Source organism: Amblyraja radiata, chromosome 5 (assembly GCF_010909765.2).
Source record: "Amblyraja radiata isolate CabotCenter1 chromosome 5, sAmbRad1.1.pri, whole genome shotgun sequence".
Taxonomy (NCBI): Eukaryota; Metazoa; Chordata; class Chondrichthyes; order Rajiformes; family Rajidae; genus Amblyraja; species Amblyraja radiata.
Window position 1 is genome coordinate 45,268,137 of NC_045960.1, and position 17,454 is coordinate 45,285,590.

Below are 17,454 nucleotides of genomic sequence, written 5' to 3' on the forward strand. Positions count from 1 at the left end.
TGTCTGATTAGAGCTAAGGGCATTACCAGAGCCCCCACACACCCACAATTCGGACTGTTTATACTGCTTAACTCTGGGAGGAGGTACCGCAGCATGAAGAGCGGGACAACCAGGTTCTGCAACAGCTTCATCCCCCAGGCCATAAGATTACTGAACAATCAACAAAACCGAGGCTAGAACTTTTTAAATATCGACACTTTTTAAAAAAAAACTTTTTATATATATTTATTTTACAGAACCATGCACATGAGGCATTTTTATGGACGCACCTAGCACTTTTACTTTTACTATTTACCTGATTGGAGAGTCAAATGCAACGAAATTTCGTTCAAGGTGCACTGTGTCTAGGTGTATATCTGAATGACAATAAAGTTTTCATTCATTCATTCATTCATTCATTCATTCATTCATTCATTCATTCATTCATTCATTCATTCATTCATTAAGGCATGGGATTCAGGCACATAGTCATGTTCAGAGTCATGTTCGGAGACAGTTCCATACTGATCTCTGACACTCTCATAAAGTGGGAGAAATAGCTCAACCCTCAACCAGGAGTAGCGACAGGCATATGACGAACAGCCTGTGCATGCTTCCGTAATATGGACCATAATATTTGGCACCATCTCCACCACTCCTTTCATCCGAATGGGAGGAATATTGCAACCCTGAACCAGGAGCTGCTGCCTGACATGCCTTTGTAACACGGAGCATTTCTTGTGCCACCATCTGATTCCTCAGATGTTCTAATTGAGACAAACGCCCAATCACATCTGCCATAGATGTGGGGACAGAATCCCCTTGACCCAAATCATCCAAAAGGACTTGTCCCACAGACTAGGCTTTGACTTAGCCCCGACTCGGGGTAGTCAGGCTGCTCCCTCTAGGAGCCGAACCGGGACTAGCTGTGCAGATCGGTGGTCTGTTGGTACCATCATTATACCTACCAGACAGGTTGCACCTGCTAGTGACTCCGAGTCCTTGCTCCCTTCTGGAGCCCCAACGGAGTATTATAGGAAAGGACTGGAGCGCCTCTGGCCCCCATATGACTCGGTTGATCCGGAATTATAATCGGAGTCACCTCTTCCTGATAGTTTGCTAGACATAGTGGGAGAAATACTGCACCTGCACTAGGTATAGCTCCACAGGTGTCTGATAGACACAGCTGAAAAAAGGCTTTCTAAGCCAGGAGCTCTTTTCTGGAGCCTCAGTGGAGTTCCTCCGAACAGTCACCCACTCCAGTGGAGTCCCATACTGTGTCAATAAGCAAGTCAAATTTTTCTACACCATATGATGTAGAATAATAAATGTCCTATCTGCTGTGATAGTCACAAACCTGACCAAACAGCAACTGCTATTAAAAAACTGCAAGCTCCATTTTTAACTACCTTAATCCTTTAATATGTGTAATATATCACTTTATGCTGATACCAGCATATGCTGCCTCAGCAGCATTTCTATGTTAAATTTATTGACACTATGGCAGACTGTAATGCTGAAACCAGCATATGCTGCCTCAGCAGCATTATTATTTAAAAAATTTAAGGCGCTATTGCCAGACTATAAAGCTGAACCAGCGTATGCTGCCTCAGCAGCATTTCCATGTTTAATAATCTATATAGGCGCTTATGGCAGACGCTCGCTGCCCTGGCCACGGCTAACACCGGTCGCTGTAAACTTGGCAGCGATACGAACCGTAGCCACTATATTAATACACTGACTGCTGCTATTTTTAGCAGCGAGCTCCCAAGCCGTACCGGCAGCCCCAACTCCTAATGGAATTCCATGGTGGCTGAAATCCGCTGGCAATAATGAACCCGAGTTCCTCTGGAGCTTCCACGGCGGCCTCCGATAAATCGGCCGCCTGCTCCCATATGGAACTCCAATGGCGACAGCCGCCAAAACGGCCGCCTCCATCAGCTACTCTGGGACTGCTATCGCAGCGGCCCGCTGAAAGTAAAATTCACTTACCTGCCAGAGCAGTTGCGCGCCGTTGCGAACTGCTCTGACCTGTTGCATGCATTCTCGCGAATTGACGCGCATGCGGACTGTCAGGGTCTTCAAGTAGTCACTCACGTGACATCAAAATAAAATGTCACTGTACTGTGCATACATGACTATAATATGCATTGAACCATTGAACCATTGTTGATGGAGCCCTCATACACATTTCCTCCATTTCCTTCATGTCTGCTCTCAGCCCCTTCTGCCCAGAACAGAACAGATATAGGTTCCCTGGTATCTATCTTTCACCCCACTAGCTCCCACAATCAGCATATCATCCTTTATTTCTTATGCCAGCTCCACAGGATCACAAAACAAGCCACATCTTCTTTTCTACATTGTGCAGGAACCACTCTCTCCGTGATTCCTTGGTTCGCTCATCCCTTCCCACTCACCCATCTCCATCTCCTGGCACATTCCCCTGCAACCATAGGAAGTACAACATCTGTCTCTACACCTCCCCCCTCACCACGCACCAGGAACAACTCATCCAACCTGGTCTCCACACTGTTCTATGATGTGCCTCCTCTGTATTGGCGAGACTAAGCACAGACAATTTAACCGTGTTGTGGAGCATCTGGTCTCTGTCCACAAAGGCCATCCTGAGCATCTGGTTGCGAGTCTTTGTTAGCCCCCTTCGCCACAGCGAGGTCAATGGTGAAGCGAAAGAACCACACATCATATTCAGCTCGGGTAGCCTACAGCCCAATGGTATGAACTTACAACATTCTTAAGGGGTTGGACAGGCTAGATGCAGGAAGATTGTTCCCGATGTTGGGGAAGTCCAGAACAAGGGGTCACAGTTTAAGGATAAGGGGGAAATCTTTTAGGACCGAGATGAGAAAAACATTTTTACACAGAGAGTGATGAATCTCTGGAATTCTCTGCCACAGAAGGTAGTTGAGGCCAGTTCATTGGCTATATTTAAGAGGGAGTTAAATTTGGCCCTTGTGGCTAAAAGGATCAGGGGGTATGGAGAGAAGGCAGGTACAGGATACTGAGTTGGATGATCAGCCATGATCATATTGAATGGCGGTGCAGGCTCGAAGGGCCGAATGGCCTACTCCTGCACCTATTTTCTATGTTTCTATGTTTCTATCTAATTCCCACTAACTCGCTCCCCCTATGTTCCTTTCCCATTCTCAGCAGTTCATCCCGGTTTACGCCTGCTTCCATCTGCTCTTCATTGACATGCCTAGGTTTATTCTCCCTAGGCTCAGCATTACGGTTCCTGCTCCCCCATCAACCTCTACCACCCCCCCCCCCTCTCTCCCCCCCTCCCCTCCCCCATCACCTCCACCCCCAACCCGCCTCCTGGTTCCATCCCTCTCTTCCATTATAACAAATCAGCCTCTGCCTCAACACTTCACCTTCCCATTTGCCACCTGTTTCCATTTACTTATGATTCCCCCCCTCATCTACTTCCACCTGTCACTTCAGTCTCTCTTGGCCCCTCTCCCTCTCGTCTATATACCGGCTATCTTCTCTCTACCCTCTCTGTTCTGATTCAATTGACCTGAAACGCCAACATACCTCACTCCCCACAGATGCAATTTAACCAACTGAGTCCTTCCAACAATTTATCTTTCACGTAAGAGGTAGATTGTTTAACAGACTGCAATTTATCCATCAGAATTGTTTATTCTTCAAGCTATTTTGAAAACGGAGAAGTGTAAATGCATTCATCCATACACTAGAGGGGGAACTGAGAGTATCTATTGAAACACAAACAATATGATGATGATTTCACCTGAAACAACAAAGGAGCTTTTAGTTCCTACAATTAATTAACATTTACAAAATCAAACGTTTTAGGTACAAGGCTGAGATTTTTAAAGGAATAGGCCGTGAGTAAATAGATGGATCTACTCAGGAAAGAAAATTACACTTAAAAGCTCAGGTGAGAAACAGCACAGAAAGGACCCTCGACAGACTGGAACAGAGGTAGATGGGAACTGAGGTGCAGCCGTTTGAATTGCAATCCCAAGCAATACAAAGTCTCTTGTTTTATCAGACGTCATATGCTTGGTGCCAAATTGGAATTCAGTCATGAGAGGAGGGATGCTCAATGCTTACTGTCTGCCTTTGACAGCCACAACACAATACAGGAGAACAATGGCACAATTGAATCATTGCCATATCTACTCTCCAGATTTCCCTCTTAAGCATTATCCTCACCATAAAGCTTCATTTCATAAGTGCTACAAGCAGAATTAGGCACATCAAGTCTACTCCACCATTCAATCATGGCTGATCTATCTTTCCTCTCAACCCCATTCTCCTGCCTTCTCCCCATTAACCCCTGACACCCTTTTCGAGGGCAGCACTGAGGCGCAGCGCTAAAGTAGCTTCCTTACAGCATCAGAGACCAGGGTTCAATCCTGACTACAGGTACTGTCTGTACAGAGTTTGTACATTCTACCCATGACCACATGGGTTTTCCCCGGTGCTCCAGTATCCACCCACACTGTTAAAGCTCGCATCTTAAAAAAAGATAAAAATACAATGGGTTAAGGTAAACCAAAAAAGCTCTACTTTTACGTCATGACGGGAGTGGCAGGAGATGTTACAGTCCAGAAGTATTCAGTAACACTTCTGGTTATCCCAAGATACCACTCACCTTAACAAAGAATCATGCGGTATTTTATACAGCAAAAGTCACGTACACACAATACCAATGGCATTAAGTAATGTCCCAAGAAGCATTAGCTGAGTCCTAATATGGAGTTGTTTTTCACCTTTTGCTCAAAACCAAGCGTTCCGAAGACATTGGTCATAGTCCCAAGATGCAACAGTCCAGGCCAAACATGGAGTTGTTTTTCTGTGTCAGTTTGTGCCTGTCCCCTTATCAGTACTGGCTTCCCTAATGAGCCCTCTTTTCTTCTAGTGCTTTTCCACTAGAGAAAGGCTGTCTGAGAGAAAAAATCAAATATCCCAGCAAGCAATGCATTAGCAATTAGCTCTATCATTACAGAAAGTGATTAAATATGGCAGCAAACGATATAATAGCGATTAACTCTTTCAACACTCCAAACACTTACAGATTTGTAGGTTTATTTGGCTTTGGTAAAAATAGTAAATTGTCCCTAGTGTGTAGGATAGTGCAAGTATACAGGGGTCTGCACGTACCCACTGGGCTGAAAGGCCTGTTTCTGTGCTGTATCTCTATCGCTATCTCCATTTCTTTCTGCTACGGGAAAATGTTACCATCTGTGCCATTCATAATGTTTTACTCCTCTGTCAGTCTCCTCTGTCAGTCTCCCCAGAAGTGGAGCATTCCATCCAGGGGCAACATAGCAGTGCATATCTTCTACACAGTCTCAGGTACAACTGCGTCCTTCACTTAATGTGGCAGCTAGAACTGCACACAATATGCCAGCTGTGGCTGAACCACAATTTTATAGATTTGTACCAAGACCTCCCTGCTCTTATATTCAATTTCCTGGTTATTTATGGCTTGCAACCTACATGCCATCTTCACCAACCTATGCTGCCAACTTCAGGGATCCTTGGGCTTGTTCTGCAGGTTTCTTTGTCTTCAATACTGCCTGGGACCCCACCATTCATGATGTATGTCCTAACCTTATTGGAATACCTTCCTGTCCCCAAAGTGTATCAAACTTCACACATTTTGTTTAGGTAAGTTTTATTTTATATTTAATAAAATAATTTCTTCTGTTGAGGTGCTGCATACAATGTTCTTGAAAGTTGATAAATTGATTGATGGTGAGATGTTAGTAGTCTTATTATTGAGCACAGTATTAACATGGTAATTTTCAGGTGTATGGGCACCAATGGTTTGATTGATGAGGTTTGATTTACATCGGAGCGGATCCATTGCCTGGGATCACTCCAACCGTCGATCAGCCCCAACGCGGGATCCGATCGTCCTGCGTGGGGGAGCTGACCCCTGATGCAGGAGCTGATCGCCTCAATGCGGAGGGCCCAAACGCCGCTGGCTACGGGAGCCAAGATCATCCTGGCCCCCGACCGCGGGAAAGCTAAGGGAAGAGATTTAAACTTGTTTTCGCTTTCCATCACAGTGAGGAGTGTGGAGGAGGCACTATGGTGGATCTTTATGTTAAAATGTATTTTGTGTGTTCCGTTGCTTTTTATTTGTTTGACTGTCTTGGCTAATGAAATTCCTCGTATGTTGCGTATTATTGTGATTGTGATTGTGATTGTGATTGTGATCTGACATTGTACCATAGTTGTGGCATATCAAATGCTAGAATTGCTCGAACTGAAGGTCATTCCTCTTGTACATCACATTTTTAGACTTTCCGCTGGCCGTTTGCACAGTACATGGATCATAATATTTTAGATTTTGTGCACCATAACTATCAGCCTGATGCACAAAACCACTTTTAGGAGATGCACAAGTGTAGCAGATGCCAGTGTAACAATAACTAATCGAGCAGTCTGCAACAGTGAAACCAAGTTCAGGAACTAGATACGGGTGACTCTGGTATAAATGGGTTGGGTCAAGCCTGTGAAATATTTTTTTACAGAAATAGACATTTTTAAAATATGTTTTGCCCCTTTCCCTAACCTGGGAGAACAGCAATGTTCAAACATCCAAGGCGGAACCAAGCACCAACCTTGCTCCAGAATCATCATGAAACCCATCTTTCTCAATACAGCAATTTTCGGTCTATGGTGCCTGTTTGGGAGCACTATGTTAGTCTAAAATTGCTCACCAACTGAGACACCTGCAAAAGCAAAAGGTAGGATGAAAAAGCTCGTCTTTTGACTCCTCCCACTTGCCCTGTCCCCCGCCTGGGTAATGAAGGAAGCGATGTGTGTGTGTGTGTGTGTGTGTATGTGTGGTGTGTGTGTGTGTGTGTGTGTGTGTGTGTGTGTGTGTGGTGTGTGTGTGTGTGTGTGCGTGTGTGTGCGTGTGTGTGTGTGTGCGTGTGTGTGGGTGTGGGTGTGTGTGCGTGTGCATGCGTGTGTGTGCGTGTGTGTGTGTGTATGTGTGTGTGTGCGCGTATTCCTCTCTGACAGTCGCTGTTCCAGTCGCCGGTTTTTCAACGACCTGCTACGACTTGACAGTTGCCGTCAGTCGCCTGAAAATTGCCAAAGTGGAACAGGCCCATTAGGATTCTCTGTTCCATCATCACACTGTTTGCCTTCAGGTTGCTCCCCAAAGTGTAAAACTTGGTGATAACTATTCAACTAACAGAACATCATTCAAAGAGTTCTGGACAACAGTTATATCTCTGCAGGAATTTTGGTTTGACTCAGCCTTCAACACAGTTTGGAATCAACCTTGGAAATTTCCTGATTCTTGTGCACATCCAAAATAAATAACTAAAGAATTGCAGGAGAATCCTGGTACAATTCCCAAATGCAGTTCAAGCAAGTTCTGGCAGGTTTGTTGTTCTTAATTTTTCAACATTCACCAATTCCGCAATGTTGCCAATTGCAAATGTTTTTGTATTGCTCCATAGAGCTAGGGAGAAACCAATTATCTACCGATCTGTCTATTTGACATCAGTTGTGGGCAGGTGCATGAATATATCATCAGGGACTGTGTGACTGAGCTGTTGGACAGGTACGCGTTGATGAAAGAAAGGCAGCATGGATTTACGAAGGACAGGTCGTCTCTGAATAAACTCTGATCACTGCTATGATGGATAGGGGAGCACCTGTGGAAATTGACTTCATGAAAACCCTGCACAAGAGATTATCAACAAAAATGGAAGTGCATGGAGTTTGAAATAACCTTATGACATGGGTTGATAATTGGTTGGGTGGCAGGAGAAGGAGTGGATGTCTGGCTAACAAGATTTCACAGTTGGTGTCCTCCAGGGATCTATGTTTTCTGGTTATTACCATACCAACAATGACTTGATGAGTGAATAGAAGGCTGTACGTGAAAGCTCTAAGATGAAATTAAGCCACGAGGTACTGCCAGTTATGTACAGTAGATGCGAGGAGGAAGTCACAAAATGACATAGCATTCACTCACATAGTCTGTGTATTTGTCACAGGTTTTTAGAACATGTTATGTTATTTACTTTGGATCTGAAAAGCAAGAACATAAGACAAAGAAATTGGAGCAGGGTGATACCATTCTGATACTTTGAGCTAGCTCTGCTATTCAATAAAATTGTGACTGATCTGATCTTAGTTTCAGCCGTGTGCCATCTTCTTATTCTTTCATGTCCATTTTCCCTGTTTCAAATGTTTACACCGTTGTCACTGTCAGTCCTGAAAAGGACGCAAGCTTCCGGCAACAATCAGTGGGAGCCATCACTTGTTGCAAAATGTCAATGGCTCCATCTCATTTATTGAAACCACTGTCAGTGGGAGCCATCACTTGTTGCACTTGATGGTGGTAGCAGAATTAGCTCGGGATACTTCCAGTTTCCAGCCCTGAAACGTGTACGCTTCTGCTAGCCCTGTACCATCACTGGCTGTGGTCTATATGCCACAGTTCCAGCATGATCTTCTCCTCCCCTCTTTTGTACCTATATATATATATATATATATATATATATATATATATATATATATATATGCTGCCATTATTGAATTGTTAAATGTTAAGTTATTTTTAGTGTTAAGAATACAAGCAATATTCTTGTTATTGCATATGGTTGGCATTAGAAAAGGTCAGGGGTGTACACTGGGATTAAAAATAGTTGGTTAGTAATTTTATTATATAACTTAACATTTTCAGAATGAAAGCAAATCGTGGATAGTATATTGATCCATGTGTCACATGTGTCAACATGTGTCACATTGGGCATATATTAAAGTCACAAGCAGAAAAATACCCATTGACAGTGGTTTCAATAAATGTGGTGGAGCCATTGACATTTTTCAAACAGGTTTTTGCTATTTTACTGGTCTACACAGAAGATAGCAGAAATGTATGTTATTTAACTTCTTCTTGTGTATGACACGCACAGCCTAAAGTTGTAGGTCAACTTGTTCTATTTGATCTTGTTTGTGCGCATTGGGTTGATTGCAATAGTCGAAACGGGGTGGACCACTTGAAGGTTGCAATCTCCCACCCTGTTATTTAACTGGTCTACACATATTTTTTAGAACACATATGCATTGAGCCTTGAAATTCTTGATAGGACATGTATTCAGTCAGCTGGTTGAATGACCTGTCTCTTCAGGCTATGAACTTATTGCATCGGGTATTTACAGGTGGTCTTTCGTCCGTGTACTAATCAAGCCTGACTATGTTTAACTGGATATTCACAGGAAGCACCACAAAAATTGCACATGCATTGGTTCACTGGAAGAAGCAAAACACTGGTAATAGATAGCAAAAGATTTCCAAACAGCAAAACAATTTGTATATTATGACTGTGTTTTGATAAAAATAGACCCCATTCAATGATATATCTTGCGTTTGATTTAATTACTAAAAAATCAATTTAACACATGAAAATATGCAAAAGACTGTATGGAGCTTGTCGGGGGTGGGGGGCAGAGGAACAACTCCAGGAGTGTTTGGAGTCTGTAAACTCGGCAATGGACCTGAATGAATATGCCACAGTCGTTACAGACTTCCAAGTTCAAGTTCAAGTGAGTTTATTGTCATGTGTCCCTGTATAGGACAATGAAATTCTTGCTTTGCTTCAGCACACAGAACATAGTAGACATTTACTACAAAACAGATAAGTGTGTCCATATACCATAAAAATATACACACATGAATAAATAAACTGGTAGTGCAAATAACAGAAAGTGGTTGCTAATAATCAGAGTTTTGTCCGAGCCAGGTGTAATAGCCTGATGGCTGTGGGGAAGTAGCTATTCCTGAACCTGGTTGTTGCAGTCTTCAGGCTCCTGTACCTTCTACCTGAAGGTAGCAGGGAGATGAGTGTGTGGCCAGGATGGTGTGGGTCTTTGATGATACTGCCAGCCTTTTTGAGGCAGCGACTGCGGTAAATCCCCTTGATGGAAGGAAGGTCAGAGCCGATGATGGACTGGGCAGTGTTTACTATTTTTTGAAGTCTTTTCCTCTTCAGGGCGCTCAAATTGCCGAACCAAGCCACGATGCAACCGGTCAGCATGCTCTCTACTGTGCACCTGTAGAAGTTAGAGAGAGTCTTCCTTGACAAACCGACTCTCCGTAATCTTCTCAGGAAGTAGAGACACTGATGAGCTTTCTTGATAATTACATTAGTGTTCTTGGACCAGGAAAGATCTTCAGAGATGTGCACGCCCAGGAATTTGAAGCTCTTGACCCTTTCAACCATCGACCCGTTGATATAAATGGGGCTGTGGGTCCCCCTCCTACTCCTTCCAAAGTCCACAATCAGTTCCTTGGTTTTGCTGGTGTTGAGAGTCAGGTTATTGCGCTGGCACCATATGGACAGTTGCTCGATCTCTCTTCTATACTCTGACTCATCCCCATCAGTGATACGCCCCACAACAGTGGTGTCATCAGCGAACTTGATGATGGAGTTCGCACTGTGACTGGCTACGCAGTCATGAGTATAGAGTGAGTACAGCAGGGGGCTGAGCACGCAGCCTTGAGGTGCTCCCATGCTGATTGTTATCGAGGCTGACACATTTCCACCAATACGAACAGACTGTGGTCTGTGAATGAGGAAGTCGAGGATCCAATTGCAGAAGGATGCGCAGAGACCAAGTTCTGCGAGTTTGGTAACCAGCTTGGAGGGGATGATTGTGTTAAATGCCGAGCTGTAATCGATGAATAACAGCCTGACATATGAGTTTTTGTTGTCCAAGTGGTCCAGAGCGGTGTGGAGGGCCAGCGAGATCGCATCCACCGTTGATCTGTTATGGCGGTAAGCGAACTGCAGTGGGTCCAGGTTTTTGTCGAGGTGGGAGTTGATTTGCTCCATGATCAACCTCTCAAAGCACTTCATCACCACCGGCGTTAGTGCCACTGGTCGATAGTCATTGAGGCACGTCACCTTACTCTTCTTGGGCACTGGTATAATTGATGCCCTTTTAAAGCAGGTGGGGACCTTAGACCTCAGAGGTGAGAGGTTGAAAATGTCCGTAAAAACTCCAGCCAGTTGGTCCGCACAGGTTTTTAGAACACGACCGGGTATACCATCAGGTCCAGGTGCTTTTCGGGGGTTCACCCCTCTGAAGGATTTCCTGACGTCGGCCTCTGTGACTGAGACTGAAATGCCATCACAGCGAATGGGGGATCGGGAAGGCACATCAGTATTCTCCCTATCAAAGCGTGCGTAAAACGCATTGAGCTCGTCAGGGAGTGATGTTTCGCCGACATTCGAGCTGCCTCCTGGTTTCGCGTTGTAGGAGATGATTGCATTCAGGCCCCGCCACAGCTGCCGAACATCTGTCTCATCCTCTAGTTTGGAGCAGGTCCCTTTTGGCCTTTTTGATGGACTTACCTACGTCGTATCTGGACTTCATGTAGGCCACTGTATCATTAGAAGTGACGGAAGTATCATAAGTGAAGGAAGTATCATAAAGAAATGTGTGGAGGACTGCATCCCTACAAAAACCTTCTGAGTGTTTCCCAATCAGAAGCCTTGGATGAACCATGAGATCCGCACTCTTCTAAAGTCCAGATCCCGGGCATTCATGTCTGGAGATGCAGATGTCTACAAGAAGTCCAGATATGACCATCAACAAGGCGAAAAGGGACTTCTGCTCCAAGCTGGAGGATGAGACGGATGTTCGGCAACTGTGGCAGGGCTTGAATGCCATCACATCCTATAAGGCAAAATCAGGAGGCAGCTCAATTGTCAGGAAGCATCACTCCCTGACGAGCTCAATGCATTTTACGCACGATTTGATAGGGAGAACTCTGATGTGCCTTCCCGAGCCCCCATTCGCCGTGATGGTATTTCAGTCACAGTCACAGCGGCCGACGTCAGAAGATCCTTCAGGGAGGTGAACCCTCGGAAAACACCTGGACCTGATGGTATACCGGGCCGTGTTCTAAAAACCTGTGCAGACCAACTAGCTGGAGTTTTTACGGACATTTTCAACTTGTCACTTCTGAGGTCTGAGGTTCCCACCTGCTTTAAAAGGGCATCAATAATACCGGTGCCCAAGAGCAATGTGACGTGCCTCAATGACTATCGACCAGTGGCACTAACGTCTGTGGTGATGAAGTGCTTTGAGAGGTTGATTATGGAGCATACCAACTCCTACCTCGACAAGAACCTCGACCCACTGCATTTCGCTTACCGCCACAACAGATCAACAGTGGATACGATCTCACTGGCTCTCCACTCCGTTCTGGACCACTTGGACAACAGAAACTCATATGTCGTGCTGTTATTCATTGACAACAGCTCAGCGTTTATCACCATCATCCATCCAATTCAATCATCCACAGACCACAGTCTGTCCTTATTGGTGGAAATGTGTCATCCTCGATAACAATCAGCAAGGGAGCACCTCAAGGCTGCGTGCTCAGCCCCCTGCTGTATTCACTCTATACTCATGACTGTGTAGCTGGACATAGTGCGAACTCCATCATCAAGTTCGCCGACGACAACACTGTTGTGGGACGAATCACTGATGGTGACGAGTCAGAGTATTGAAGTGAGATCGACCGATTGACCAAATGGTGCCAGCACAATAACCTGGCTCTCAACACCAGCAAAACCAAGGAACTGATTGTGGACTTTGGAAGGGGTAGAATAGGGACCCACAATCCCGTTTATATCAAATGGTGGAAAGGGTCAAGAACTTCAAATTCCTGGGCGTGCATGTTTCTGAAGATCTTTCCTGGTCACAGCAGACTGATGCAATTATAAAGAAAGCACATCAGTGCCTCTACTTACTGAGAAGATTATGGAGAGTTGGTATGTCAAAGAGGACTCTCTCGAACTTCTACAGGTGCACAGTAGAGAGCATACTGGCTGGTTGCATCGTGACTTAGTTCGGCAACTGGAGCGTCCAGGAGCGGAAAATAATGCAGAAAGTTGTGACCACTGCCCCGTCCATCATCGTCTCTGACCTCCCCACCATCGAAGGGATCTATCGCAGTCGCTGCCTCAAAATCATCAAGGACACACACCATCCTGGCCACACACTCATCTCTCCGCTGCCATCAGGTAGAAGGTACAGGAGCCTGAAATCTGGTACATCCAGATTCAGAAACAGCTTCTTCCCCACAGCCACCAGACTATTAAACTCGTCATCAAACAAACTCTGAACTATAACAGCCTATTGCACTTTATCTGTTTATTTCTGTGTATATATATGGTCTATGCTATATAGACACATATATTTATGTTCTGTATTTATGCTTACAATACTCTGTTGTACTGCAGCAAGCAAGAATTTCATTGTCTTATCTGGAACACATGACAATAAACTCTCTTGACTTGACTTGAAAAGATTCACAGACTTGTACTAGCTTTATTAACATTAGAATCCAGCAATTGCATCCTTTATTTACATTCTTTTCTCAACTAATGTTGTTTGGCTAACTTTGCAGTTCCTTATATTCTCTCTCCCTCTTAGTGAGGTCATTGTTACTATCTTTCAATCTTCAGGAACAATTCAGAAATTTGGAAGATATAACCAGTACGTTCATTATCTTCACAGCCACCTCTTACAAAACCCTGCAATATAGATCATCTGATGTTTGAGATTTATCAGTTTTAAACTTTATATATTTTTACTATATCTTTCTCTGAATTATCTTGCTTCCTCAACTTTGAAGAGCACAACACTCCTTTAGTTCAATAAACCATTTCTGGCGAATTCTGCTGGTAGAGAACGTATCTCACTGTAGATCCTTTTCCTTATTCACTGTATGACGTGCAATTGCAAACTTCCTTAGCTCTCTAATATTTGTTAAACCTTTCTTGCATCTTCTTCCAAGAAGATGGACAAAATATGTTTTTATTTTGTTTTGCTATATCCTTATTCCTCATTCAAAACGGTCCCATCTCTGTAAGGAACCCACACACTATCTTTAATGTTTCCTTGAATCTATAGTTGGACTACTTTTCCTTTTACGTCTTTGTCCCTTAATTTGCCATTAATTGTGTCTCTTTTTTAAAATGCTAACCTATATCTGTATCTTTTCATACCTTTTAATGTAATTAACATTTCTACGCCTGGTGAGCGGCCCCTCATATTCTGTTGAGTGTGAAAACTATTTGGCAAAGAAAGAAATCTTGCAGCTTGTATCACATTATATACTTTAAAGGCCAATTCAATTCTGCTCTCTCCTGGCTTTGCTCATCTCCAAATCAGGCTTTGTCCTTGTTCTCCTCTCATCCAGCTTTCTTCCACACCTCACAACAATCAGTCTGAACAAAGGTCCTGACTCAAAATATCACCTATCCATGTTTAGAGACACAGTTTAGTTTAGTTTAGAGATACAGTGCAGAAACAGGCCCTTCGGCCCACCGTGTCCACGCTGACCAGCGATCCCCGCATATTAACACCATCCTACACCCACTAGGGACAATTTTTACATTTACTAAGCCAATTAACCTACAAACCTGTCTTTGGAGTGTGGGAGGAAACCGAAGATCTTGGAGAAAGCCCACGCAGGTCACGGGGAGAACATACAAACTCCGTACAGACAAGCACCCATAGTCAGGATCGAACACTGGTCTCCGGTGCTGCATTCGCTGTAAGGCAGCAACTCTACCACTGTGCCACCATGCCACCATGCTGCCGTGCTCTCCAGAGGTGCTGCCTGACCTGCTGAGTTACTCCAGCACTTTGTGTCTTTTATTCTTCCGAAGAACAGTTTCAATATGAATTTGCTCGCAAATTTAATTTCAAATGAAAGTATAGTTTAGTTGGTACAGACAGATAAAATAGCCGGTCACATGCAAAATCGTTGAGCTCAGGTTTTTAAATCTAACATTTTCAGCAATGTAAAACACTCATGGTAAGGAAATACTCAGCTAATTTAGCAGTGGTGGTAAGACCTAACAGTAGAAATTGCCACTTTCATTTCACTGCTCATCTCGTATGTGTATGTGAAAAATAAACTTGACTTGACTTGACTTGTATATTCTTCTCCCTACCACAATGTTGTTAGACATACATCGCAAAGAAAGAGATGATAAATCAATTAGAATGAAAAGGTCGATAAAGGAGAAGATCATGTAATGAAATCAAAATAAGGATTGATGCATTCAAATATAAATTTTAGGGATTGTTAAAAGGCTGACTATGAGGGACATCAGACAGTTCTTCTTAGAGAGAGTCTATAAAAATCACATATATCTGTTTCTGGAGATCTTTTTTCATTGTACCCATGTACTGTAGAACATTTGTGATATGACCAAAAAAATGAATATAAAAGATAATGGAAACTCAGATAAGTACAGATGGTGCAGGAAAGACTTTGAGTGAATCTGTGCCGAAATCAACTTAACAATTCCAAAGGAAGAATTAAAAGAAGATCAATAAATCAGTCAACTGTCAAATAGAGGGAAGCTGTCCCTATTAGAAAATGATTCAATGACAAAGGGACTTGGATTTATAGTTTTCCACAAAATTTACAAAACAATGCAAGAAAAAATCTTTTTACTCAAGATTTTTTGAATTTGAATTTGATTCCTTTATTGTCATTCAGACCTTTCGGTTTGAACGAAATTTCGTTGCCTGCAGTCATACACAATAATAATAAATAACAAAAGAAACAATAAACACAAATTAACATCCACCACAGTGAGTTCACCAAGCACCTCCTCACTGTGATGGAGGCAAAAGTCTTAGTCTCTGTCTCTTCCCTCCTTGTTCTCCCTCTGCGCTGAGGCGATCCAGGCCGAAGATGCCGCTCTCCAGTCCAGCGGACCTCCGTGGTGATGTCGCCGCTGCCGAAAGCCGGAACGCCGTCTCCGCTCCGAGTCGGCCCGCCACAGCCTCAGCTCCGAGTCCCGCTGCCTCAGCGAGTCGGGCCACCGCTGCCTCAGCTCCAAGTCCCGCTGCCTCAGCTCCAAGTCCCGCTGCCTCAGCTCCGAGTCCCGCTGCCTCAGCGAGTCGGGCCACCGCTGCATCAGCTCCGAGTCCCGCTGCCTTAGCGAGTCGGGTCACCGCTGCCTCAGCTCTGAGTCCCGCAGCCTCAGCTCCGGGCCGCTGCCGAAAGCTGGAACGCCGCATCAGCGAGTCGGGCCACTGCTGCCTCAGCCCCGAAGTCGGCCAGCCTCGCGTTGTAAGTCCTGGCTGGCTCTGCCTCCGGAGCCTCGAGGTCGGTCGCAGGTTGGAGACCGCCAGCTCCGCCATTAGGCCTCAGTGCAGACAGAGGCAGAGAAGGGGGATACGACAAGAAAAAGTCGCATTCCCCCGAAGGAAGAGACAAAAAAACATGTTTCACCACCCCCCCCCCCCATAACACAACCTAATAAACTAAAATGTAGCTAAACAAGACCAAAAAAAACCAACAAAAAAAGTAAAAACAGATGGACTGCAGGCGAGCCGCAGCTGTCCAACAGCACCACCACTTCCTACGCCACTTCGCCACCGCCGCAACTTTCACTCCCTACAAGGATTTGTAGAATCAGATTCAATCAGTCACATTAAAAAATCAAACAGTTGCTTGACAGAGAATAATTTGCATGGTTACAGGAAATAAAATTTGTGGCAATGGCAGTAACAGAATTTCTCATTAGGACCCAGCATAGATTCAATGGGTTGAATGGCTTCCTTCAATGCAGCAATAATACCATGATTCTATATATACTTGTCTTAGTTTTACTCATGTGTTGCACAGTTAGTGTGTTGCATCCATTTAGAAAACATAGAAACATAGAAAATAGGTGCAGGAGGAGGCCATTCGGCCCTTCGAGCCAGCACCACCATTCATTGTGATCATGGCTGATCGTCCCCAATCAATAACCCGTGCCTGCCTTCTCCCCATATCCTTTGATTCCACTAGCCCATAGAGCTATATCTAACTCTCTCTTAAATCCATCCAGTGATTTGGCCTCCACTGCCCTATGTGGCAGGGAATTCCACAAATTCACAACTCTCTGGTTGAAAAAGTTTTTTCTCACCTCAGTCTTAAATGGCCTCCCCTTTATTCTAAGACTGTGGCCCCTGGTTCTGGAATCGCCCAACATTAGGAACATTTTTTTCTGCATCTAGCTTGTCCAGTCGTTTTATAATTTTATATGTTTCTGTAAGAGTCCCCCTCATCCTTCTAAACTCCAGTGAATACAAGCCTAGTCTTTTCAATCTTTCCTCATATGACAGTCCGGCAATCCCAGGGATCAATCTTGTGAACCTACGCTGCATTGCCTCAATCACATGGATGCCCTTCCTCAAATTAGGAGACCAAAACTGTACACAATACTCCAGATATGGTCTTACCAGAGCCCTATACAACTGCAGAAGAACCTCTCTATCCTTTACTGAAATCCTCTTGTTATGTAGGCCAACATTCCATTAGCTTTCTTCACTGCCTGCTGTACCTGCACGCCAACTTTCAGTGACCGGTGTACAAGGACAACCAGGTCTTGCTGCACCTCCCCCTTACCTAACCTAACC

General features: G+C 44.3%; 1 long non-coding RNA gene across 1 annotated transcript; it reads left to right on the forward strand.

Annotated features, from left to right (window-relative positions):
• The first annotated feature begins 1,376 nt into the window (after positions 1 to 1,376).
• On the forward strand, positions 1,377 to 17,040 carry LOC116972822. Its single transcript, XR_004411897.1, has 4 exons — positions 1,377 to 1,406; positions 6,726 to 6,731; positions 7,653 to 7,657; positions 17,031 to 17,040. It is a non-coding gene; the product is annotated as an uncharacterized LOC116972822 (long non-coding RNA).
• The last annotated feature ends 414 nt before the right edge of the window (positions 17,041 to 17,454 follow it).